At 37.6% G+C, this 12,006-nt stretch overlaps 1 long non-coding RNA gene across 1 annotated transcript; it reads left to right on the forward strand.

Moving 5' to 3' along the window:
* The first annotated feature begins 2,353 nt into the window (after window positions 1-2,353).
* On the forward strand, window positions 2,354-11,998 carry LOC124156253. The gene is made up of 3 exons (XR_006864292.1): window positions 2,354-2,714; window positions 3,436-3,669; window positions 11,979-11,998. It is a non-coding gene; the product is annotated as an uncharacterized LOC124156253 (long non-coding RNA).
* Window positions 11,999-12,006: the final 8 nt, after the last annotated feature.

The following is a 12,006-nucleotide window of genomic DNA, read 5'->3' on the forward strand; positions in this document are numbered from 1 at the left end:
TATCCGCGACGCTGCGTGGGCGTTGGAATATTTTCTTCGCGGACGCGGACTCAAATTAGGCATTTTGTGGCTAAACGGTGGTAGATACGTCAAAATGCACGAAATTTTTGCCCTATAAGGGCAGTAACTCGACAAAATCTATAGGGAATGACCATAAAATATTATATTTTTCGAATTTTGACCCCCCCCCCCCCTAAATTGCATTTGAGCGAGGGTCAGGGGTTCACGTACGGGTCTCAAATTTTTCAGGCCTTATTTTTGATCGGTCCCACAACTTTTTTTCATTGGGCCAGATGGATTTGAAAAAAATCGATTTTTGCGATCCGCCCTAATGTACACGCCAGCCGAAAAGAAGAAATATATGAGGAATGGACTTATGTCACGAAAGGAATCAAAAAGGATGATTTAATGGGTGACTGAAATGCAGTCATTGGGGAGGGTACTGATGAAGAAGCGGTTAGCCCATATGGAGTTGGGAAGGAATAAGAAAGAAGAGATCAACTTGTAGTGTGTTGCAACCACAATCAGTTTGTAATGAACATATCTAGTTCAAGCAACATCGATAACAATAAAAACTAAGGAGGCACTTGGGGATCATAAACGCCACCAATAAATAACTTCATTTGTGTTATAAGTAGGTTTAAAAACCAAATAAAAGTCTACAGAGGATAAATTAGTCCTGATATAGACTCTGAACATAATTCAGTCATGAGTAAATGCCAGATTTTGATTATGAAACTGGAGAATAAAGCCTAAATATCGATTGGAAAAAACTAACAATTGAAAACAATAGACATCTAGTTTCTGACAAAACAGATGAAAATAAGACTGTTGAAGAAGATACATAGGCATGTTTAAAAAAAGAAGCATGGTAAAACAAGTACATATATATGTGCATGGCTGCAGAGGAGATCCTAGGAAAAAATTAAGTTATAAAATAAGAGAAGGGACCTCCTCAATTGGTGATTTACAGACTCCCACACCCTACTCCAACTAGACGAGACTGGACTATCTATGTACTTATGGGTACTTCTCTTTCCATTTGATCAGTCACACTCTGCTAAATTCTCCCCCTGCCCCGAGACGCTTAAAAAATAGACAAGATTTTTAATACAAATATTAATAAATTTTGTATTTTTATATAACGAAACCTTCACTGCACAAACGCTCAACAATCGCCCAATGAATCAATTCCACTCATCTAGTACCCCTAGTAGTACTAGATGAGTGGATTTGAATCGGTGGGCGATTATTGAGCATTTGTGCATTGGAGGTATCGATAAAATTTATAAATATTTACATTTCAGCACTTTAATATTAAAATTAACAGTACATATCCCAGATAGCATGCAAGCTTGCAGCAAACTTGTCATAGGCTTGTCATTGGCTTGTCACGGCAAACCTTGTCGTGGCAAGTTTGCAGCAAACTTGCCGTGACAAACCTATTCTGGCTTGAAAGCTATGTACATAGCATTCAAAAAGTTATGTACAAGCTTGAATAAAGCTTACAAGTTATGTGAACACATACAAGCTGTAGAATAGTACATTACACCTGCAGAATACATGCCATATTGCACCCATAGCAGATTTGTCATATCATTCCTGGTGCAGACTTGCCATATCAAACTTGCTGCAAACTTGCCATATCAAACCTGCAGCAAACTTGCCATATCAAACTTGCCATATCACACCTGCAGCAAACTTGCCATATCAAACTTGCAGCAAACTTGCCGTATCACACCTACAGCAAACTTGCCATATCAAACCTGCTACTACCCACATAGCATGTAAGCTTACGTCAAGCTTGACTTTTCCTTGCCTATGTCAAGCTACCCATATTGATTTTCCATTGCCATGTCAAGGTGGAAATATTTTCTGGTCTGAAAACTCAGTCATGAGATCACCCTCAAGCAGGGATGAGAATTGCTTAGATTTAAAAATACATTTTCTTGGATTAATATCCCACTTAAGAAACTGCCTCCAAAAGGCGCCTTGAGGGTGCCTTTCAGGTGATATGGCGAAATATGTTTTTTACACAATTTCTATACGGGATGTGAACAATTTACACATTTTATGTATATTTTTAGAGCCTATATAGTACTTTATACAGTGTGTACACGGTATAAAATGTACACAAGTGAATACAGTGTGCATACAAAAATGTATGCGAAAGGGTCCATTTGAAATCTATGCTAAAAACAATTACTTCCATTATGCCAGCTCAACGATAAAACTGGAAGCTTGGTTGTAAGGTTTTAATAATATTTACTTAATGAGAACTATAGTAATATAACAATATAATGTTATTTGATATAATTATCTTCATATTCATAAAAAACTCAAGTTAAAAAAAGTTTCCCATTATATTACGAACTTATTTTAATATTTTGGATTAAAAATCGTATTTTGAACTCGCGCCAAAACGCCCGGCGGCCGTCTTGTGTACCACGTGACCTAACGGTTACTTGCGGTTACTGATATTTTGTGATTGTGCATGGCTGTGCTTACAAGCGTAGGCTACGTTACAAGCAAATTTACGTTGAAGTATGCTATGGAAGAAGAAAATAATCCGTGCTTCGTAGTAAATACTGGCAAAAAGGGATTGGAAGTATGCTGTTTCATGCAACAAATCAACGCCTGAATAAGTTTTTGAATTCCCGGAAACAGTGGCTTTTAGCGTCACGAAGAGATTCTCTGCTGTGCTCTATGTAATTGTAAGTAAATGGAACATTTTTTTCCATTCGATACTTATGTATGATTAATGAACCGCTAATTACTATCCAATAATCATTTAAGATTATTCATTATTTTATTCTCAGGGTAATTACAATTTAGCATGGTCTTTGCTTTCGCTGGCATAGTGAAAAGAATCCATTCAGACGGTTAAAGTTGAAATATCAGGGTTCTCGCAGTAGAAGCCACTTTGTTAACAGTTCTTTATGACATTAAAACATTAGTCTCAACCTCAATTAACTCATTTACGAAAGATTTTTCTTGAAAATGAGTAACTATTTGGAATATGTCGAAGAATAATAGCAATTAATAAGCTGTTCTAAACATAGCCATCAGTTGAACTCTCTCCTATCATTATAATTTAGCCATTGATTTGTGCTTTAGTATATTTTTCTGCAAATGCCCATGTATACATCGTACATTTCTGCCAGTACATTTTTAACAGACATGTTGCACTCAAGGGCATAAGTAAAACGTTTCTTAGCTGTTTCTGTGCAATAAGATTGCAATCCTTAAATTTTTTGTTAATTAATCAATTACTCGTGTTTTTTGATAGAAAAATTAGTAGTATATTAAAATCTATTGTTAGCACCTGTTTGATAGGCATGTAGGCAGGATTTATGATGATTAAGTACCAAGTCTGCTAATGTAGTAAGCAAATCAATCGGTATTAGTGTATTTATAACAATTTTATATTTACAGGTTGCAGAAAAATTAAAACTACAGAATAGCCAGCTCCTCATGTGGATGGGAGAAATGGCACCTGGGTTTTCACACTTGGAGAGGAAAGTAGATGCTTTATTGGCTTGTGACCCAAAGCGAAAGGATGCTACTGTGGAGGAGATGAATTTCAGCCAATTGCCTTTGACAGCGGATGAGGATTTCATCAAACTCTGCCATAGGATAGGTGGAGATCCCTCATTTGAGCCTAAGTTGGTCAGTGAATAATGATAATTTGTGTGCTACCATCCTGATTCAAACAATGTATGATTTTTTAACCCTAGAGTGGTGACGCCCGGTCTCACAGACCGAAGATTAATTCTCATCGGTGTCTCAAGCGAAGTATATAATGTTACAGTTAATGCTTTTCAGTAGCTTCCTATTTCACGCTGCTCTTCCGATACATGACCGAAAAAATCACTTCGTCAGAGTAATTTGATACTTATTGATACTTTCGGTCTGCGAGACCACACGTCACCACTCATGCTCTGAAATTTTACTTTGTTGCCGGAGTGGTGACGCCCGGTCTCACAGACCGAAAGTGTAACATTGATGTATCATGAGAATAGATTACAATGATGACGCTTTCACCATCACTTGGATTCAAATTTCAAGTCTTGGAAGTTACATGTACCCTATATAAGGCCAAGGAATCCTTTTTCCACGAGTCAGTCACTGTGTGCGCGCAGTTGTTAGACCTGCTTGTGGAACGACGCCGCTGTCCAGGAAAAACATCCAAGCACAACGACACTAACAGGTACGTTATATATTTTGAAGTGCATTCATTGGAAATTGCTTATTATCTCCACGCAAATAATTTATTTATTTTGGTTAGTACTTTTCTCTGGTTCATAATAAATGAACGAGATGAATGGCATTATATGTAATAACTTATAATTTTATCATTATCTCGACAGGGTAAAATCTGCCCATCTACTCTTTTCTGTGAATCTCCTTTTGCAACTCTTGCGACAGCTCAGACTGCACTTATCTAACTTGGTGAGTACGCTACGCAGCTATTTTACCTTTGAATTTTTATACCTCATGCTGTACATTACTCTTCCATATGTTGCATCCAATTTTCCTCTAAATATGTTTTTATTACTGAAATTAGTTGGAGTGATGAGTTATGAAGAGGAACAACAGCGGGTGTCACGGTTGCTGTCCGAAGTAGAGAGAGAACCACAAGAGTCCCTGCATTTTGATGACGACGACGATGACGAAGAAGATCTTTTGGAGGTGCGAGAAGAGAGCACTCAAGTAAAAATTTCTCCCTTGCAACTTGACTGAAACTGGGCTGAAACTACCTTGAAACTCACTGCCTTGCATCTATGCTGAAACTGCATTGAAATTGAAACAAACCAGTGGAGTTTGGGAGAGGGATGGCAGTGCAGTAGCAGTGCAATTAAGAACTCCAGCTACTCCAATGAAACTCCCTTGGCTGACTAAACTGAAACTCCCTTGGCCACTAACTACACTGAAACTCCCTTGGCTACCAGCTAGACTGAAACTCCCTTGGACAGCTAGACTGAAACTCCATGGGATAGTTAGGCTGAAACTCCCTTGTATGCCAGGCTGAAACTCCCTTGTTTGGCTGAATACATTTCCCCTACCCAATCCATTAAAATTCCCTTGTCAAATCATATGAAACACAGTCAATTAACAACTTGCGCAACCCAGCCAACAGTGGATGATCACATAACAGATTTCTCCCACAATTTTGCATGCATGATGAGAGATAAAGGGTGGATAGGTGATTGCGATCAACAATAGTTATTATAACTGCAATGACCACAACATTTTTCAAGACACAATTTATTAGAACATGAAAATACATCAATAAATTAATGACTGTTAAAAGCACATACAAAAATATTCCAAATGAAAGAAGTCATGGAAGTTAGATGCTCCTGAAAAAGAGAAGAAACATGACTGATGAGAGTCACAAACGACTTAACTCAAAATCAAATTAGCAAAATTGCACATGAAAAACTCTCCTTTACTTGGCTTATTAGTTATATGGTGCATTAATGTGAACCATTCAAATTATAGAAAGCAAAACTTAAATTATCACTGAGGAAGCATGCGCTTTGCATCATAGTTAAATGAAAAACGAAGCGATGACTCGTTACTTAGGCTATGTGTGAACTCCAAACGAAAACCACGTAAGATTCCAAAACATTCAGCAGTAACTAATAAGTATAAGCAGTAAATATACATTGCACTATAGCGAAACATTCCTTATTTATTCGAAAGCCCGCTCGAGCTCACTGATTCCGGTCCTCCGCAAGATGACTAACGGACGGCGCGGCATTGATGACCGGTCGGTGTATTATCCTCCTCGTCCGGGGTATCCATGAGGCAGGAAAAGTGGACGGCAGTCGCCAACGCGTTGAAAGAAGAATTCGTTATTGGCTGCATGACCCCCGAAAAAGGAGCTTGAAATCCTTAAACGTGCCTGGATTAAAACACGAATTCAACGTCAACGTTCTCATGGCTAAACATGGAAGGAACAAACATGCCATCAGAGAAGTTAAAACGCTTACCTCCAATTATGGCTGCAGTCACCACCACCGACCTCGTTCTCCCCTTCACCATAATTTCGATTAATTCTTGCCGTTAACAAACGTCGAAGTACCGGGAAAATATTTATGCCATCAATCTTTTCATGCTAAAACCCACGCTCACCACTCGTCTTTCGCTCCTTGCAACTTGAGAGAAATAACGGCAACCGACAGCTTGACGCGTGGGAAAAGATATACGTGTTGCCAAAAGCTAAAGTAAAAAAATACATTGCCGCTGAAAACAGGGGTCGCGTATATGTCCGGTAGAAGGGTTCCGTATGTTGGCAAAACTTACGGTGGGTAGCACACGCGCAGCAAGGGAGAAGCAGTTCAAATTCATGAGGGAGAGGGGATACCCAAATGCTGCAGCAGCTCTGTGGCAGGGCAGTTAAGACATTCGGCAAGAGAGATTCAGTGGAGTTATTAAGTTGGCCTGGCCTTTGAGCCTACTGTCCAGCTCAGTGCCAGTAGAGCTCATGTGCAGCAAGGGAGAAGCAGTTCAAATCCATGAGGGAGAGGGGATACCCAATGCTGCCGCAGCTCTGTGGCAAGGCAGTAAAGAAATGCGGCAAGAGAGACGCAGTGGTGTCATAAATTCGGCCTGGCCTGAGCCTTTTGTCCAGTTCAGTATCAGTGGGGCACATATGCAGCAAGGGAGAAGCAGTTCAAATTCAATGGACTTGCAAGGGAGAATGGCATCAGAGTTTCAGTTGAGTGCTCCTTTTCTTGTAGAGGACAAGGCAGTGCAGTGCAGTGACAAGGTTGTTTCAAGGCAGTTTGAGCGCATTCAGTGGAGTTTCAGCCCAGAATCAGCTCTGTTTCAAGGGAGAAATTTTTACTTGAGCAGTGACTCGGAGCAAGACTGGGACATGGACGACGGAGAAGCAATGAAAGAGGATGATATCTTCACCGGGAAAGATGGGACCACCATATGGAGAAAGAAGGCACCAAAACAAAGCGTAAGAACGCGTTCAAAAAATATAATTACACCATTACCTGGGCCTAGAGGGAAAACGAAAGGAATAACAAGTGCTATAGAATCATGGCGATGTTTCTTTGATAGTTCAATAATAAATATGATTACCGATTGTACTAACAAAGTCATTGATAAGGTTTCTCCTAATTACGGGCGTAGCACGTACGCAAGACCTACTAATGTTCATGAAATTGAAGCACTAATGGGATTGCTGCTGCTTTGTGGTATCAATAAAAGTAATCACCAAAACGCCGAAGACCTCTTCAGTACCAAAGGCAATTCAATTGAAATATTTCGTCTTGTCATGTCACTTCAGCATTTCCGATTTCTGTTGCGTCATCTAACTTTTGATGACAAAGAAACTAGAAATGAAATACGTAAAGTTGATAAGCTTGCCCCCGTGCGAGAGATATTTGATTTGTTTGTTGAAAACTGCAAAAATAATTTCAGCTTATCTGCCCAGGCTACCATAGACGAGAAGTTGGAGGCATTTAGAGGTCGCTGTGGGTTTCGTCAGTATATACCAAATAAACCCGCCAAATATGGAATAAAAATATTTGCTCTCTGCGATGCAAAAATGCATTACACGTCCAACTTAGAGGTTTACGTTGGAAAACAACCCGAAGGACCGTATTCAATAGGGTGGTGCGAAAAAACTCAAGTTCCCAATTTCGTGGTGTAATAGTGCGGAAAAGTTGCGATACGTTAGTACAAGAAAAACAAAAAAAGAATTATTAAAATCGGACGTCATCTTCCGATCCCGCAAAGCACTTGAAAAAATGAAAAAAGTGAAAAAAATTGTTTTTTTTTTCGTTGTGAAAAAATTAAATTAAATTAATATCTTTTAACGCTGTAGCAAAAAATGATCACAAATAGCATAGGGTATTATTTATATATGCATATTTATGGCTTTTAACTGTTATTACCGATCACACAAGATCATTAAAAATGTATAAATTTTGCAATTTCGCCTATTTTTCAGGGTTGTGTCATAATAACTTAAGGTAATATTTTAGTCTAAAATACATGTTTGATTATGCAGCTCTTCCTTTGTTTTTATATGATTTAATAATATTTAAACAACCCAGAACTAACGGCGGGGAGGTGGCTGCACTTTGAGTCCTACCCACACCCTCCATCCATCCAACCAATGAGGGTTACTGCTTCTACAATATTTAAATTTTTTGTCCTTCTTTTAAATTTTAACTTTTGAAAACTACTTTGTACTGCGATTTAGTGGTAAGGTCTGGCATAATGGACCTTGATTTGAATTAGCCCTAATAAATCCATCTCTGGATCGATAGCCACAAAGCTTAAGGGATGCCTCCGTTACCAATTTCACACACGGCTCCATTGCTTGCGTGTGATATGGGAAGTTATAATATCCCAATCTTGTTTATCGCCAGATTCAATGAAGGAAGCTATTTCTTCATTAGCAATTATTCTCATAAGAAGAGGTGGAGTAGATAGTTTGAGTACATTCCAGTCAATCAATTCTATATGGCCAGTTATTTCGAAGTTCATGGTAAGAGTAATGAAGTTCACGATAGGTTTGCCTTTTGGTTAAGTCTGTCTGGCTTTAAATACTCTTTTTAGCCCTAGCTCTCCAATATGCCTTCTGTAATAAAAAACCATCGCCATCAATACATTCTCTTCGTGATCAAAGTTAGAGTTCCGTTCAATAACTGGGAAAACTAATTTATTTTAATATCCAGGTATGTATCGAGAGGTTTCCTTTGCTCTGTTCACACGAGCCATCTTGCATGTGAAAATGGTCCAGTATCCCGGTTTGCTAAGTCATTTGGAAAGTCGCCACTTGTGATTGCTTTACTAATGCAATAAGGTATCTTTGGTCCTTGCTCAAAATTTATCTATCAACTTGTAGAATTTCACATTCAATTGTTTGGGCATGCAGTTTGGAAGCTTTCCATAACCATTCATATTAGTCCAATTGGCCCACTAAATGATTTTTGGCCACTTGTTTCACCATCTTAATACTGAAAAATATGACAAAAGTAGTGCTAAGGAGAATAAGAGAAAAAAGAAGCCTCCTAAAAACATTAAGCAGAAGAAGAGACAACTTAGTTGGCCACATTTTCAGGCACGATGGTCTGATGAAGACAATCGTTGAAGGACAAGTGGAAGGAAAAAAGGGCAAGGGACGGCCCCGAATGAGTTATATCGGACAGGTTATAAAGGATGTAAAAGAGAATAAATATGTAGCTATGAAGAGATTAGCGGATAGGAGAGAGAAATAGAGAGCTGCGTCAAACCAATCTTAGGATTGTTGACTAATGATGATGATGACAAAAGTAATTCAATGAAATGAAGTAACCCAACTGCCCACCGTAGCGGGTGTTATTGGTGTTTTACGAGCTTTCTAATAATGCAACCTTTCCGATGTTCGTGCCATCACAGCAAACTAACTCTAAGAACTCTAATGATACTCCTTGATCAGAGAGATAAGATAGTATGGAGACCGCTATATCTTTGGCAGACCCGGAGCTTGGAGAAACATAACTCAAATACACAAAAGCCGGTTCTTTTATTAGAGAATGGTGTTCCGCTATAACTGTCCGACAGCACTCCTTCGATTCAATCATTTCTATTACTATGGTATTGTCTACCCTTCCGTCAAAGTATAACCGTGTAGCTCACCTAAATCAAGATGGATTTGCTGTAAATCGCTTATAATATTTTTCTTTTCCCTTTTAATTCTACATCGGTCAATAAACATAGAAGTATATTCTTCAGTTATAACACCAATGTCTACAAGTACACTTGATACTATAGCAGCAGCTGTAAGGTGAAACACCCCGTATTGATGACAATTAAAAGCTGTACTTTGGAATTTTACCCTCATTTGCCATGGTGATTTATATTTTTTTGGATGTACTAGGCATGTAATCTTCCTAGTCAACAAATTTCTCCTTGATCTAACTTTGCGTTGCGTCATTTAAAACCTCAGCATCTTCACTTTCGGTTTCAATAGGGTTAACATGCTGCCTTTTTAAAATGCAATTTTGCCTTTCAATTGTAGTGGTCAATTTTATTGTCATTTTTGATCTAAAGAGCTAATTAAAACTTTTCAAAAATTATCCTCAAATAATTATTACAAAACTCTGAAAAATAGGCGAAATTGCAAAATTTATACATTTTTAATGATCTTGTGTGATCGGTAATAACAGTTAAACGCCATAAATATTCATATATAAATAATACCCTATTCTATTTGTGATCATTTTTTGCTACAGCGTTAAAAGATATTAATTTAATTTAATTTTTTTACAACGGAAAAAAAACAATTTTTTTCACTTTTTTCATTTTTTCAGGTGCTTTGCGGGATCGGAAGATGACGTCCGATTTTAATAATTCTTTTTTTGTTTTTCTTGTACTAACGTATCGCAACTTTTCCGCACTATTACGATACGAAATTTGGAACTTGAGTTTTTTCACACCACCCTAGTATTCAATGGACAATAGAGCATTTGCCGTGGTTGAACGCTTGTGTAAGCCAATTTATTACACTAACCGTAATGTTACCATGGACAACTGGTTCACTAGCATTGAGCTTCTTGAGAGACTGCTGAATGTCTATCAGCTGACTTCAGTGGGCACAATCAGAAAAAATAAACGCGGCTTACCACCAGAATTCGTTCAAGAAAAGGGACGTAAAGTGAAATCATGTCTGTTTGGTTTTAGGAAAAATTGTACATTAGTTTCGTATGTCCCCAGAAAAGAAAAAAATGTTCTTTTGATTTCAAGCATGCACGACTATGACCAAGTGGATGCAATAACTAAAAAACCTGATATCATTTTGACCTATAACAGCACAAAAGGTGGAGTAGATGTAGTGGATAGGTTATGTGCTAACTACAATAGCGCTAGACCAACAAGGCGTTGGCAAATGGTCGTGTTTTATTCATTATTAAATATATCAACAATAAACTCTCAAATAATATACACTATAAACAATAAGAAAGAAAGCCTTGTATGGCGTAAATTTATTGAAGGAATTGCATTTTCCCTGATTGAAAAACATCTTAGGAATCGTGCATCTATGGAAAACATACCACGAATCACTCGTTTACGGGTAAATGAACTACTAACCATTAAGCCATCAGAATTACCTCCTAATCCTACTGAAGGGCAGATTGGGCGCTGAAAATATTGTGACAGTAAGAGGAATCGTAAAACACGATACTCTTGTAAAATTTGCAACTCATTTCTCTGCCTTGAACATGTAACCTTGCTATGTGAAAGGTGTTATGCCAAAAATTCAGATTCCTGATTATGTATGATTGAATATGTTTTTGATGTATGGCATGTAATTAAAATTAACCCTATTGTTTATTAATGCTGTGTGTCAGTTTTTTTGTGCACTTCTGAAAAGATGCCGATGTATAAATATTTCTTCCTGTTCTTCAACATAAAAATGAATAAAAGTTGAAAAAAATTGTGTATGTAATGAAAATGTTAAATAAATATTTAAAATTAGCAATACAATATCGTGTTATGAAGCCAATTCAAGGTAATTTATCTCAATTAATCTTCCAAACAGCATAAGAGACCACATCGGTCCAGGAGACCGACGTCACCACTCGTGAACCAAAAATTCACGTCACCACTCTAGGGTTAATGAAAGAACAATTAAGTTTTTGCCAGAAAGTTTCAAAATCCATGTAAATTTGGAGCTCGCCAGACATTCGTAGGTGTTTGGAATTCAAAGTGCTATAAAAATAGTCAAGTACAACATAATTTTGAAGTGCATATGGATTATTATCCAATGAAATATTAAACAGTTTTGGTATGATTGGATTTTTGTAATTTCATATGCACTTGTGCACACATACTACATGTGCATACTAACCATGACAATTGTGTTAATTATTTTGGTGAATGTTTCTTCTGGCTGTAAACATGATTTTTGTTATTCTTGTATTAGCTGTTAACTCTTAATTGATCTGATCTTTTTTTATCTCTAGATGCAATGTTTGGTAGCAGTTGGTAGAA

Source organism: Ischnura elegans, chromosome 3, assembly GCF_921293095.1.
Source record: "Ischnura elegans chromosome 3, ioIscEleg1.1, whole genome shotgun sequence".
NCBI classification, from domain to species: Eukaryota; Metazoa; Arthropoda; class Insecta; order Odonata; family Coenagrionidae; genus Ischnura; species Ischnura elegans.